Here is a 15,398-nt window from a genome sequence, read left to right as displayed (position 1 = left end):
TTAGTCTGTTGTAGACTAATATGTAGGGTAATAGTCTGTTGTAGACTAATATATGGAGTATTAGTCTGTTGTGGTTTTAGTCTGTGTGGACTAATATATGGAGTATTAGTCTGTTGTGGACTAATATATGGAGTATTAGTCTGTTGTAGTATTAGACTGTTGTGGACTAATATATGGAGTATTAGTCTGTTGTAGACTAATATATGGAGTATTAGTCTGTTGTAAAAAAAAAATTTCCTTTTTCGTTTTACTTGGTTATCGAGTCTTGTTCGTTTCAATTACCGACGGAGCAACAATTGTAAAGGTGTTTTCATGCCCACGGGACACGAAGAAGAAAATAATCAAGAAGTATCAGGAAAGTATGCGAAAAGATGTGGAACGAGCATTCGGATTTCTCCAAGGTCGTTGGGCGATACTTACACATCCCTCAAGGTCATCTAGTGTCAATTTGTCGAACTATGTATGCGTGTGTGATATTGCATAACATGATTGTGGATGATTCAGGTCACGCAATAACCTCTGATGATCTAGAAATCCTAGCTCAACCACCCCGTGTACTTATTCGTACTTTCCAAAAGAGGATGGCGGTCCATGAACAGGCCAATAAGGATCTTCAAGACCGAGGAATTCATCATGGTCTTTGTCACGATCTTGTCGAGCATATCTGGCGCCTCCGTGATGCATTTTTTGTTTTTTGTTTTTATTATTGTAGTTTTCAATAATTAAGTTGTGGTTTTTTCTTTTTATTATTTTATTGTATTTTTTTATTTAATGATATATTTAAGTGTGTTTCTTTTCTTCTTTTTTTTTAACAGCGGGTGGGAAGGTTGTTATATCTAGTTAAGCAGTGGCATCCAAACGGGCAGTATGTTGAGGGTTCAAAGTGTATAACTAAATAAATGGTAGAATATTGGGTTAAATGTGTAAAGTAAAATAAATAGTGGGTCTTAGAATAGTCTTGACATTGGGGTGTTTTTGAGTATTAGTCATTGATTAGTACTTGGGCTGATGTATAGTTGATGTGTCTTTGATAAATAATAGTTCTTGAAGAATGATTAGGGGGCACTGTGAATGGCGTCCAATCAGTCTCAAGTTCCCACAAGTTTTAATCCATTTATTGGTGGTTAGTTTGCCAAAATCCATTAAATTAAATAAAGACATTGCTTTTACGATTTAATGTGCAAAAATGCTATGAGAAACTAATATGGTTTTGAACTACACTGAACATTCGTAAAATCATAAATTATTAAGATTGTAGTTAAATTCTAAATATATTTTACATTAAATTATCAAAGTGAAAATCAGTATTGAAAGATAAGTTTTCAAATTCACAATAACAATTTGTATATTGATGTGTTTTTTTATTAAGTGAGAAAAACAAAAATAATTTTTAATATGAAAAATAATATTTGTTATAAATTTATAAAAATGTTGTACAAGTAAATGTCTCAAACTAAAAACAAAATTACGAACAGAGAACCCGGTCACGTGTATTATAATAAGTGGTAAGTACAGGATCGTTCGGAAGGACGCTTGCACTACCTAGTCTAATAAAATGTGTAATTATAGCGGTTGTGTGTTGTTACGATTTCCTATTTAAACTACTAAAAACAAATAAAAGTAAATAGAAGGTCTCAACCGCTTGGTCTAGTAACTAAAATTGAAAGCATAAAACAGTAATTAAAAACAAATACTTGTTTGGCATCTCCGATCACATGCATATGACAATTATTATCCTATTTATTGCTACTCTGCTGGAAAATTATTCACGGTTTAGATTCCCCCTAGATTCATTTCGCCTATGTAAATAGTGATGTCGCTAGACTCACACTACTCTTTAAACTAATTCTCACTAGATTCATTGTTTAAGCCTTATTATCTAAGTTTGTGTTACTGATTCATCTTTAGCTATACCCGGGTCTTAAGCCATGACCAGATAATAATTTCCTCCGGTGACCATAGCACACGTTTCCATGTCACTAGATCATGTCTGACATTGTTAAGCTTCATGTTCAACTTGTTCTAATAACTATGGTTATAGATCCGTCTGCTAGAACTAAATCACCTTTTACATCTATATATTGAACTATTGGTTTCCATCCTACTATATTAGTCCTGGTGTATGATTATAGACAACCATCTGAATTAAACTAATATATTCATGTTCAACTTGTTCTAACTAATAAAATAAGATAAATAAAAGTTTACTTGATCACATTAATCCAAACAAGCCGGACATTATTAAAGGAATAACAAAGTCTAAAAAGATGAAACATTGTGTTTACCAACTAGAAAGGTAAAGTGATCGATCTAGGGTGATGATAAAGATCAAGAGATGTTAGAAGCTCTAAATCGAAAGTTCAATTTACGTGTGAGTAAGCTATAGGCAAACATTGAGTCTACCATCAAAATGGTATATTTGAGAAACATATTACACTTAAACCTCTTCCATATACCATCAAATACAGTAGTAGGAGTCAAAACCTATATGTTGAGTCTTGGATTCGCTGATAAGACTTGCTCGCTGACGTTGGTAGTCAGCGAGTCCAGTGACTCTCTTCAGTGGGTTGTATGCTGCCCAATTTGTTAGTTAAGGTGGGAAGAATTCAAACCAGATGAAGAAAAAAGTCACATGGTGGTTTCTCCTATTGTAATTTACCGTGTATGGGAAAGGTACATTCTGGACCAAAACTAGGGTCTTCTCTGTCATATCCGTTTTGGTAAAGAAGACAAAGGCTCTTGCATGAAAGTACATGGAGACAATGGGACGTCGACAACTACCATCCTTTCACTATCAATGATACATATGATTAGACCTACTTAGATTTATTGCATTTGAACTTGATATTGTTCTTGTTATTTAGTTTCTTTTTTATATTCTTGTCTAGTTAATTATAATACAAGTTGTGCATTCGTGGACTGTCAAGTGGTATCAGAGCCACCGTTCCTAAATCATTGGAATAAGAATTGTTTGCATTCTTGTGTTTACATTAATTTCTGTTTCTTTTCTCTTCTCTTAAAAACTTCTTTCTCAAAACAAGAACATGTCTACTGTTCCTTCTCTTGTGAACCAACGTGACTTTGGTTACGTATCCGTTCCTCTTAAATTTGAACCCAAAGACTTTGGGTCGTGGAAGGAGAGAATGTTACTTCACATTGTTGGGTGGAACCTTATCCCATTACCATTCTAACTGAAGGTTCTTATATACCCATGTATGTCCAAAGAACTCCAGGAGCTACACCTGAAGCTCCTGAGATTGTGACAGACCTGGTAAAACCAGAGGTCCAATGGACTGATGAAGATCGTAAGCTGGTCAATCTTGATGCCAGGCTTAAGAACATGATTGTCACCACCCTTCCTACTGAGATCATGAAGCTCATCATCAAATATCCCTCTTCAAAGGAAGTATGGGATAGACTTGTCAGCACCTATGAAGGGTCTGCTGACTTAATAAAAACAAAAAAGATTGACTTAAAACGTGCTTATGAAAATTTCTTTTCTCTTCCTAATGAAAGTCTTGAGAGCACCTATACCCGTTTCAAAGGGTTGCTCAATGACATGACCAATGTTGGCATTACTCATGATAACTTTGAAGTATGCCACAAATTCATCGGATCTCTTCCTCTTAAATGGCGGAACTTAAGACAGATTCTCCGTACTACCAAGAAAATTCAAGAGTTAGATCTTCAGGAACTGTTTGGCACTCTTCAATTTGAAGAGAAGGCCTTGGCTCAAAACATTCAAGCCTCTGCTGAATCAAGGAGACATGCTGGCTCTTCTTCCTCCACCAGCACGTCTGCCTATTCTGTTTCTGGCCCTCTTGCTCTTGTTTTGCTGAGCCCATCAATCTCTATGATGGTGCCAGCACTTCAAATCTTCCTGATCCTATTCAAACTCTTGTTGACGAGCTTGATGCTGTTGAAAAACAAGATATGTTTAGTGACTTCATAGGCTTTGCCCTTCTTGCTTGAAAGAAATATTCTATAAAATGGAACAACCGTAAGTTGGGTGCTCCCAATAAGCTTCTTGTTGATAAATCACAGGAAGAATGTTGGAGATGTGGCAGAAAAGGCCACTACCAAAAGGAATGAGTTGTTGACTCATAAACTTCAGCTTGAGAATGAAAAACTCAAGCTTGAAGTCTCTAATCTGAAGAAGATTGTGACCTCTTGGTCAAAAGCTTCTAAGTTTCACCATCAATGTTTAAGTGAACAAGTCCCTGCACAAGTCCAGGCAGTGATTGGTGGTGATTATGGCATTGCTTCTTTACTTGCTGACTCATTCAATGATGATGTGAAGCCTGAAATTTCTATCTCTCCATCCTCCATTATCTCGCCTGAAGAGATGAAGAAATGGTACTTTGTTAATAGACAAAATGACTACCATACTGAAGTTGATGCTGGTGCTACCCCATCTTCTTCCACCAGCGATCCTTCTACCTCTGCTAAGGTAAAAGGTGCAAGTTCTTCAATCAGCACCAATAATATGTTCTCTCACCTCCCTATTGTTGGTATGATGCCAAATGAAGGGAGAATTCAATATTCTCCTTCAAAAACTTTTAAAGGAGATATCTCAAGTGATGGCAACAAACCCATTGCTCATCAACAACTGTCTATCAAGTCTGCTGAACCCTTTAAAAGAAGCACTGTTGTTGTGCCTATGACTATAGCACTCCACAGCGAGATGCTCCAATCAGCCAACAACAATCCAGTGCTCAATCCTCCTCTCCTCTGCAAGAACCTACCCATGCTGGAAACAAAGATGACCAGCATGTGCGTCAAATGAAAAGACGTGTTAGGTTCGCTAATACAAGATATCAGCAAGTGCATCCCTCAAAGGTTGCACCTACTGATGTACAATTTCATCATCAGACACCTCAGTCTGCATCTGTTCATTCCATTCCAACGCATAACACTCCTCAAAGAGGAAGGATGCCTTCTAAAAATAGGTCTACTACTCCTTAGAGAGGACACTTGCCACATCAGCAAGTAAGACCCATTACTCCTCAGCGAGGACACTTGCGTCATAAGCAAATGAGACCAATTACACCTCAAAGTGGACAAATGCCATATCAGCATGTTCAATCCTCTGCCCCTAACAGGGAGTATCTGCCTCATAGGCAAATGAGGTCAGTGACTCCAAATTGTCAATCAAGACCTATCACTCCAAGTGGAGTGCATCAATCTCAGCAGGGTCCCTCTACTTCTCACCCTGCTGACAGACAAGCTTGGACTATGATTAGAGGATCATAAAATCCTCATCATTCAAATGATCACAATGGTCAATCCATTCTTGGTCATGTACCTCAGAAGCCTCAACCAAGACCTAAACAAAGGAACAAGTCTAGGTCAAAGCAAAAGGGTAAGGCATCACCTTCTGACCCTAAAATCAACGAGCTAACTCAGTGAGTTAATGATCTCTCGTCTCAGCTGAAAGACTTCTTCATTCAAAGTCAAAAAGGCAACACCTCTGACAAAAAAAATGCTATCTATGTAGCAGCAGAGGACATGTTGCCTCTGAATATGAAAGTGTTAGCTCAAGGGAAGCTCCAGAGGTTGTTATACAGCCAAATTCATCTTTATCGGCTGGAGCATCCTCTTCTTCTACTAGGATCAGTAAGATTCCTTCTCCTGAACCTATCTCCAGTGACACCTCTTCTGTCACTGATGTAAACATTGCTGAACATATTTCCCTTCAGCGCATATCTCTTCCTCATTCACAAAGAATCATTTCAAATAATTTTGGTGAGCCTGCTATGTTAATAGAATATAGTGCTCCTGATGTTGTCAGCCGCTATATATTTCTATACAGCAATGGTAGTAATATTATACCTCTTGATGAGAACGATAGATCCCATGGATATGTCGATTTGGGGCATTATATCTCTCTTGGGGAGGCTCTTTCAGCAGAGCCTACAACTACCCCTGTTGTGCCCAAACCTAATCCTGCTGACATGGCCATCAATGAGTTCCAAAGTGAACTCACCTAAATCCTTCTATTGTATCCATGCAGGGCTCGCTAAGAAAAGGAGTGTGATACTTGGACAACAGTTGTTCAAAACACATGACTGGCTCTAAGTCCCTGCTGGATAACTATACATAGGCACCTGGTCCTACTGTAGTGTTCGGTGATAATTCTACTGGACAAACCGAAGGATATGGTCTTCTTTCAAATGGTCTCATAAAATTCTCCAAAGTTGCTTATGTAAATAGATTAAAACATAATCTCATCAGCATTAGCCAACTTTGTAATGCTGACTACAAAGTGATTCTTGATAAGCATCAAGGCAATGTTGTGAAGATAAACAAGGAAGTCGTCTTGGTAGCACCAAGGAAAAGAGATGTATATCTTGTAGACTTCACTCCTATCAAAACTGATAGTGAGACATGTTTCTTTGCAAAGTCAACACCTGAATTAAATTGGTTATGGCACAAGCGTATGTCGCATGTGAATTTTAAAACCATTAATTCCCTTGCTAAAAAGAACCTTGTTTGTGGTCTTCCTCCTCTCTTTTTTGAAAAAGATAGACTCTGTGGTGCTTACGAAATAGGTAAAAGCCATAGATCTACTTTCAAAACAAAGCAAGTCAATTCTGTCAAAGGCTGCTTTCATCTTCTTCACATGGACCTTTTTGGTCCAATGAATGTCCAAAGTCTAAAGGGTAGCAGATACACTTTAGTTATTGTGGATGAATATTCACGATATACTTGGACTATCTTTCTCCATTGCAAGAGTGATGTTGCTGATGAGATAACCAAATTCATCAAGAAAATGGAATATCTCAACAGCATAAGGGTTAAAGAACTCAGAAGCGACCATGGCACTGAGTTCAGAACCACACTCTTGAAACATTTTGTGTTGATCAAAGGATCTCACAAAACTTCTCTTCTACCAGAACTCCTAAGCAAAATGGTGTTGTAGAAAAAAACAGAACTCTCATTGAGGCAGCACGTACCATGCTCAATGAATCCTGTCTGCCCAACAAGTTTTGGGCAGAAGCAGTCAACATTGCTTGCCACACTCAGAATCGATGTCTGATTGTCAAAAGACAAGACAAGACAGCATATGAAGTTTTAAGAGGCAAGAAACCTCAAATCAAATACTTCCATGTCTTTGGATGTCCTGTCTTTATTCTCAATAACAAGGATCACCTAGGAAAATTTGATCCTAAAGCTGATGATGGCTACTTTGTTGGATATTCTGCCATCAGCAAGTCTTTCAGAGTATTTAATACTCGTCTTCAGAAAGTGGATGAATCTATTCATGTCACTTTTGATGAAAGCTCTTCAGCTCTCAAAGACATTCAATCTTCATCATCTGAAGTAATCTTCAATGAGCTCGATGATCCTCTTATGAAGGTTGCTGACTCATTTGTTTTGATGCACCTTGCTCGCTGCCTCCTGTCAATCAGCAGCCCACACAGGATTGTTCAGCAGAAACTGAATTAGAGCAAGTTACTGCTCATATATATACGATTAAGCCAGTTGAGCCTATCTTAAGGTCAATCCATGCAGCATCAGCCAACATGGATCACTGGCTGATGATTTGCAAGTTGATGACTCTGCTGAAGATGAGTTTCATGATGCGTCAGCAAATGCTGATGATATGGAGCCTGCTGATGACTCTCACATCAATGATGACTCAGTTCAGTCGAATGGCTCTACAGATCAATTTTCTGAACCCATTCTTACCATTGATCTTTCCTCCTATAATACTCCTGCTGCTACCATCACTCAATCTTCCGCTGACACTCAGCTAGGTTCATCAAGTGTTCCATCACTTAAATGGACATCTAGTCATCCAGCTCACCAAGTAATTGGTGACCCTCAGCAGGGTATTATCACTCGATCAGTGACAAGAAACTCATGTTTGTATGTTAACTTCTTATCTATGATCACTCCTAAGAACATTAGAGAAGCAATGGTTGACCCCTCATGGGTTGCTGCCATGCAAGAGGAACTCACTCAATTCCAGTGACAGCATGTCTAGTTTTTAGTTCCTCTACCTCCTGGCAAAGAACCCATCGGAACCAAATGGGTTTACAGAAATAAAATGGACGAAAATGGTATTGTTATTCATAACAAGGCTAGGCTGGTTGCACAAGGTTACCTTCAGGAAGAAGGTGTCGATTACGATGAATCCTTTGCTCTAGTGGCCCGATTGGAAGCTATACACTTATTCTTGGCACATGTTGCTTACAAAAACTTCACAGTATATCAAATGGATGTAAAGAGTGTTTTCCTAAATGGAAAACTCGAAGAGGAGGTATATTTTGAGCAGCCACCTAGTTTTGAAGATCCAGCCAAGCCTCACCATGTTTAGCGTCTATACAAGACATTATATGGCCTTAAACAAGCTCCCAGAGCTTGGTATGACACACTCTCTGAGTTTCTTCTCTCTAATAACTTTCAGCGAGGATCCATTGGCAGCATCCTCTTCATCTTTAGAAAGGGTGCTCATATCCTATTTGTTCAAATATATGTGGATGACATCATCTTTGGATCCTCCAGCAAGAAGCTTTGCAGAAAGTTTAACTCCCTTTGAGATGAGCATGATGGGTGAGCTAACCTTCTTTCTTGGTTTGCAAATTCGCCAACTCCCTGATGGCATTTTTATAAATCAAGAAAAATACATTAAAGACATGCTGGCTAAGTTTGATATGTCCAATATCACTACCAAGCCCACTCCTATGTCCCCTCCAAATAATCTCCATGCTGATCCTGATGGTAAGCATGTGAACCCCACTCACTATAGGGGAATGATTAGCTCCCTGATGTATCTCACAGCGAGTCGTCCGGACATCATGTTTGCCACTTGCCTTTGTGCAAGATATTAAGCTTCTCCTAGGGAGTCTCATCTTCTCTCTGCTAAGCGAATCTTCAAATACCTTAAAGGGACTTCTTCCTTAGGTCTATGGTATCCCAAAAAGTCTAACTTTGACCTAGCTGCATACTCAGACTCTGACTATGCTGGATGCATGTTAGACAGGAAAAGCATCAGTAGTGGATGTCAACTGTTGGAGGGGGGGGGGGGAGACTGACTAGTTGGTCTAGTAAGAAACAGCATACATTGTCCATCTCCACTGTTGAAGCTGAGTATGTATCTGCAGCGAGTTGTTGTGCTCAAGTCCTCTGGATGAAAAACCAACGCGCTGACTATGACTTAGACTACTCTAAGGTCCCCATCATGTGTGAAAACACAAGTGCAATTGCCATCATACATAATCCTGTTCAGCATTCCAAAACCAAACACATAGATATCAGGTATCATTTCATTCGTTACCATGTCATGAAGGGTGATGTGGAAATCTACTTCATTCCCACTGATGATCAGCTCGCTGACATTTTCACTAAACCCTTAGATGAAAAGAGATTCAAGGATCTCGTCAGCAGGTTGGGTATGCTAAATGGCGAATCTGCAACTTAACTTATGTTTCTTTTATAAGTTATAATTGACCAGTCGGTCAAAACCTATCTCAGACAGTTTAAGTCTGTCTTACTTGCTGAACAATAAGGCAATGAAGAGTCATAAGTCTTCATCTAGTCCAGCAGCAAACGGCTTCTGGTAAAGACATCTAGAATCCGTTGATCCCTGTTGCTTTGGGAAAAAGCAAAACAAAAGTAATAGGGTGCTGAAAGTCCCTATTTAGTCCAGCAACAAATGGCTGCTGGTAAAGACTAATAAAATCCGTTGATCCCTGTTGCTTTAAGAAAAAGCAAAACAAAAGTAATAAGATGCTGAAATTCTCTATCTAGTCCAACAGCAAACGGCTGCTGGTAAAGACTAATAAAATCCGTTTATCCCTGTTGTTTGGGAAAAAACAAAACAAAAGTAATAGGGTGCTGAAAGTCCCTATCTAGTCCAGCAGAAAACAGCCGTTGGTAAAGACTAATAAAATCCATTTATCTCTGTTGCTTTGGGAAAAAGAAAAACAAAAGTAATAGAGTGTTGAAAGTCCCTATCTAGTCCAACAGCAAACGGCTGCTGGTAAAGACTTCTAAAATTCGTTGATGACTGACAATTTGCTAAAAATTGTATAAGGTTAGTCAGCGACCACCTCTTTCATTCTTTAAGTCGCTGACTAAAAACTTGGTAACCAAATTTCTTTTTCTAATAACTCTTCAGTGGATACCTTTCATTATCTGAGTATATTCCACTACGTATATTTACTAATATTTTATTAAGTATTTCAAACGGTTACCTCGATTTTCTCCCTAATGGGCAACTTGTACACTGTACCCGCCGTATGCACTCAAGTACAGTTGAAATTGTGGTACAAGTTGTCACATTATACAACTTTCATACGTTACTCACATACGTATACCTAAAAGTATTTTCAAAATTTTAAAATACTTAATTTGTATCATCATTGGTACAAAAATGATTTTTAATAAATATTTTAAGTTTAAATACTTTTTGCGTATGAGAGAGAAATACGTGACGGTTTACTTTTTGCAGTCATGAGCCCCATATCCATGCCATATATATGTAAATCACTTCCACTTCTCCGTCTTTTACGCTCATTTTTCTCTCATATTTTCCAAAATCTTTTATATTCTCTCAAATCTTTTCCATTCTCTTCCAATACTCGCACTCATCTTCCTTTATTATCTTTCTCATCCTATCTTAAATCTCTAAGATGGCTTCTCAATCTGAGCAACAACAACAACAATCGCCTTCCCAGCAAATAGAAAACCCTAACAACATTCCTCCTTATCTTACATCCAAGGAATATGATCCAGAGGGGGATTGCTTCATCCCCTCATGTAACTTTCCAAGCATCTAAGTTGGTCATTAAAGCCAACAACTACATTGGATCCGACAAAATACCACCCAAAGTAAATGGATATTACTCGATGCTGGACTTCATCCAAGGATGTCCAGTAAGACGAGCAATATATATGGACCCCAAAGAAATATGTGTCCATCTCTTAAGAGAATTCTGGTGGACGTGTGACTACAATCTGGCAAGTAGCACCATTACAAGTACTGTCATGAAAGGGACACGTACCATATCCATCTCAGTAGATCTGCTGAGAAAAGTTCTTCGTCTACCTACTCAGACTGAAGAACGACCATTCGTTGGGTTGGTGGAAACAAGTGTGTGGAAGGATTGGCTGCAAACCATTGGGTATGGTACTAATGTAACTCCAGCCCAATCGGTCCACAGCAACCCCCAAAAGAAATACTTGCCTGAGGTATGGAGGTTGTTGTTTACTCATGTTATCCAATGTCATGAGTGGATCCTTTGATCAAGCCACTGCTGCCCAGATGCAGATTATATATGCACTGGCAAACGGTCATTTCATAGACTTTGCTAGTGAATTTGAAGATCTAAAGGGAAAGGTCACTATTCGCAATAGATCAAGCTTAGTGCCCTTTGTCCGATTTCTCTCGCTGATCTTCAGGCATGAGCTTAAGGAAAAATATCTCCCAGAAGGTGCTCACTATATTCTCTCCCAAATTCGCCAGCTCCGTATATAAAACACCAACTTACGACCCTGAGCAATTTGAAGCCAAATATGCTGCGCTCACTCCAGCAATGAAACATGTACTTTTTCTACGTACCCTGATATATACAAACAAAACCATACTGGAGCTGGTATGCTGATAATCCCCCCAGCAACCTCCAAAGCTCCCAAAAGAACCAAGAAAAATAAAGTTTCTTCTACTTCACCTCCTGCTGATGTCCTAAAACAACAGTAGAGAGTACCAAAGGGCAAAACTACTAAGGTTAGGAAGTCCTCACTGCCCAAGGACATTAGAGACCCAGCCAGCCCATCAGCAGTCTTCCAACAGACTACTGTCGAGAATACGGGAAACCGTCAGCAGCCACCTCAAATTTCTGTAGGCGAGGTTGGTGTAGAACAAGGGTTACCCCAGCCCACTAGAGTTGAGTCAACCCCACAAATTATTCCCTCTTTTTCTCAACCCTCCGAGTTGTTGTCAGCAGCCATATCACAGGTGATGCTAGAGACAACAAATTCTACGACCGATGATGCTTTGGTGACACAACACACCAAAGCTGAGGCACCCGGTTCCCCTAACCCTTTAAGTTTCTCTTTTGAAAGAAGGCAGGTGGATGTTGTTGAAGCTGAAAATGTGCAAACAAATGTTGGTGAAGGTGCTGGTATTTTGGTTGATGAAAATGTTGTAGAGGATGTTGATATGGGGTTTGATGTTGTTGAAACAAATGTTGAAAGTAAAGGTGTTGATCTTGAAGATGAGGAAAGTGATTTAGAATTGGGTGATTTTTTGGGTGATGAGTTCTAGCTAGATTCCTCCAACCCGGCTGATGAGATTGATGTTAGTGATATGGAGGGTTATGCTGAAGAAGAGGCTGCTGCAGTTAATGAAAATGCAGCAGCCATCATTGAAAATGTTGAGGCTGCTGTTGATGGTGAAAGTGCAGCAGCCATTAATGAGAATGTTGAGGCTGCTGATAACTCTACAACAACCACAACTGAAACTGAGGCAATTACACTCTCTGTAAGACCTCAGACTCCACCCATGCTGCCAGTAAACACAATGCTATCTCTCAGCATGCCTTCTTCATTTTCGTGTGTTCCTGGCTGCATATCTGTTGCTAAGCCAGACATTGAGCCGCAAACAACCAAGAATTTGGGTATCTCTTACTCTACCTACTCTACTGATAGGCTGGCAAGGGTGGAGCAACAGGTAAATGATCTCACCAAAACTGCCAACCTTGCTATCCAACTCAATGAACAAGGAGGGGACGGACTGGTGAAGACATTGGAGAGCTGGTTTCGCAAACAAAGCGAAAACAATACCAACATTGAGACAATTAAAGCCAAATATCTCTCCTCGGTTGCTGATCAAGAAAAGATTCGTCTATCTCTAAGTTCTTTGAGAAAAGATCAGCAGGCCATCAAGGGCAATTCTTGCTCCTTGCTGAAGTTGAGCAATGCTGCCAGATACTTAGCCCAGAAAGCAGCTTCCACCAGCACCAATGCTGCAACTAAATTGAAGAAACTGGCTGACATTGTCTCCCCATTGGTCACTCAGCTTGAAAGCAATACCAAGGCCATCAACGCCTTGGAAACACAAGTGGCTAGTCTTCCCACTCCTCGGGCTTCTTTCACTGAGGAGGACCGCAAACGACAAGGTAAATTTGAAAAGAAATTGGGGGAGATTAAAAAGTTATTGTCTAAATTTGTTAAACAGCAGGCAGCACCGGTGGCCACTGTGGAAGTGGTAATTAATAATAACACTTCCAAGGGGAAGAAAGTCGGTGCTGAAGTAATGGATTTGATCACTGCTGCTGTAAATAATGTAGTGAAGCAAATCTACGATGAAGCTGCTGAAAATGTTTTGGATGAGGAGGAGGGTATGCATGGTGTTGAAGCCACTGATACTAACAATGAATTGGCAACTTTGGCTATAAATGAAGCAGAAAATATAATAGCTCCCCTTGTTGGTGCTGAGGGGGAGACTGAAGCTGCTGAGACCTCCCCTGCTAATGTTGAGAGGGAGAAAAACGTTGAAGAAGCTGTGTTGGAGGGGGAGCAACAGTTGGTCGTTGCAAATGCTCCCCAACTTGAAAGGGCTAATGATGAGGAGGAGTAGATGAGTGATAAGGTTGTTGAAGAGACATTGAAAGCTGCTTTTGAAAGAGAAATGGCCACTGACAGGTCAAAGGAAATGTTGCCTGTCTTCCATAAACGATTCCTTGCTAATGCAAAAATCACACCTATGTTTGCTGCTCGTTGAAAGCAGCTCACTGAGGCTGGGTTTTTCAAGCAACCATCTGCCTCATCTTCTATCTCGGCAGAAAACCTCTCCATCTTTTCCCCAGCATGACATCAACATCAAATGATTGACATTCTTGCCCTGACTGCTGAAAGAAAAACTCAAGAGGAGGCCATTTTGGCATTTATGCCCAAAAACTTGGCATTTATGAATAAAAGTTACCTAAAAAAAAATAAATGTTGTATGACACGTCTTACAATGTGCACCTTTTGAAACCTTTTGAAATGCAATCAACAATGTTCAGTATTTCAACATGTCTTTTTCATATATCTTCACATGTTGTATCTTGCAAGTTATGATGTTGTGATGCGATTTAGTTTCGATGGCGATTGCAATTTTGATGTCTTCTTTTGCTTCCCGAGCTTCTCCCCAAAACATATAGTTAATAAGATATCTTTAAACGAATAATAATCCCATGTAAAACTAAGTAAAACACAAAATAATTCACATGTAAAGATATGTATCAAAAATTTGAATATGTAATATCATTTTGTGGGGTTAACTCTAAAACAGGATGCTTATTTCAGCTATTGGAGTTTATCTATATCAATATCTATATCTATATTTTATGTTATAAAAAAAAAAACTTTATTTCTATTTTAGGTAATTTTACCTTTAAATTATCAGAATTGCTCTTGACTTTTTAAGTTTAGCCCATGATAAATAATTTACACTCTAAATCTTTATTTTAATAATTAACATTTTAATCCCTTATGTTCCAAAAAATTTCACTATCACAATTACATCAACCTACACTGAATAGTACCATCACTGACACCACTAAACCGTCTTCCCCTCTATTACCGACGCATTACGCGGGTATCATTGCTCGTATTATTGAAAGTCTTTGATTTCAAGTTTGCTTTTATGAAATCAACTATTCATGTCATCTTTCATCGATTTCTTTTGATTTCAATCAATTTTGTGCCATAAATGAGTTATTTATTGAAAACTTATTTGAAATGTCTTTACTTGGAATTGCATTTGTCTATCTATGATTGTATAAGTGATCAACCGAATAATCAAATCCATAAAATGATTAACCAATAAACGGTTAATCTAATGTTTCAGTTTTGAATTAGATTCAACGAAATGTCGAATCAATAACACTGGTTAACCAGTCATTAATTTACTAACTATTTAATTAACGACCTATCATGAACACCCTTACTAACAACAACTTTAATTTCAACCAACCATGTATCGATATATAATTTGATATTTGAGAAAACTTAAAACTTTTAAGATTTTACTTATTTTATTTTTAAATAATTAAAATGTTTCTAAGAATAAATATTGGGTTTTTTTTCTAACAAAACGAGAATGGTACCCGCGCAATGCGGCGGCGTTAGCGGGGATGGTGGTTTTGTGTTGTCGGTGATGGTATTATTGGTGGTGGTAGCGGTGTCAAATGGTGTAGGATTGTAGGTTGATGTAAAGGTGATAGTGAAAATATTTTAGAAGATAAGGGTTGAAGTGTAAATTAATTCATTAAAAACATAAAATGTCCAAGGGCACTTTCGGTATTTCAAAAGCAGAACTTTCTAAAAATAGAAATAAGCTTTTGCTTTATAAAGTAGTAAAGATAGTCTAAAACTCTTCCTAACTATTGGATGATGACATGTAA

Source organism: Erigeron canadensis, chromosome 1, assembly GCF_010389155.1.
Source record: "Erigeron canadensis isolate Cc75 chromosome 1, C_canadensis_v1, whole genome shotgun sequence".
Lineage (NCBI taxonomy): Eukaryota > Viridiplantae > Streptophyta > Magnoliopsida > Asterales > Asteraceae > Erigeron > Erigeron canadensis.
Note: the sequence above shows the minus strand (reverse complement) of the source record.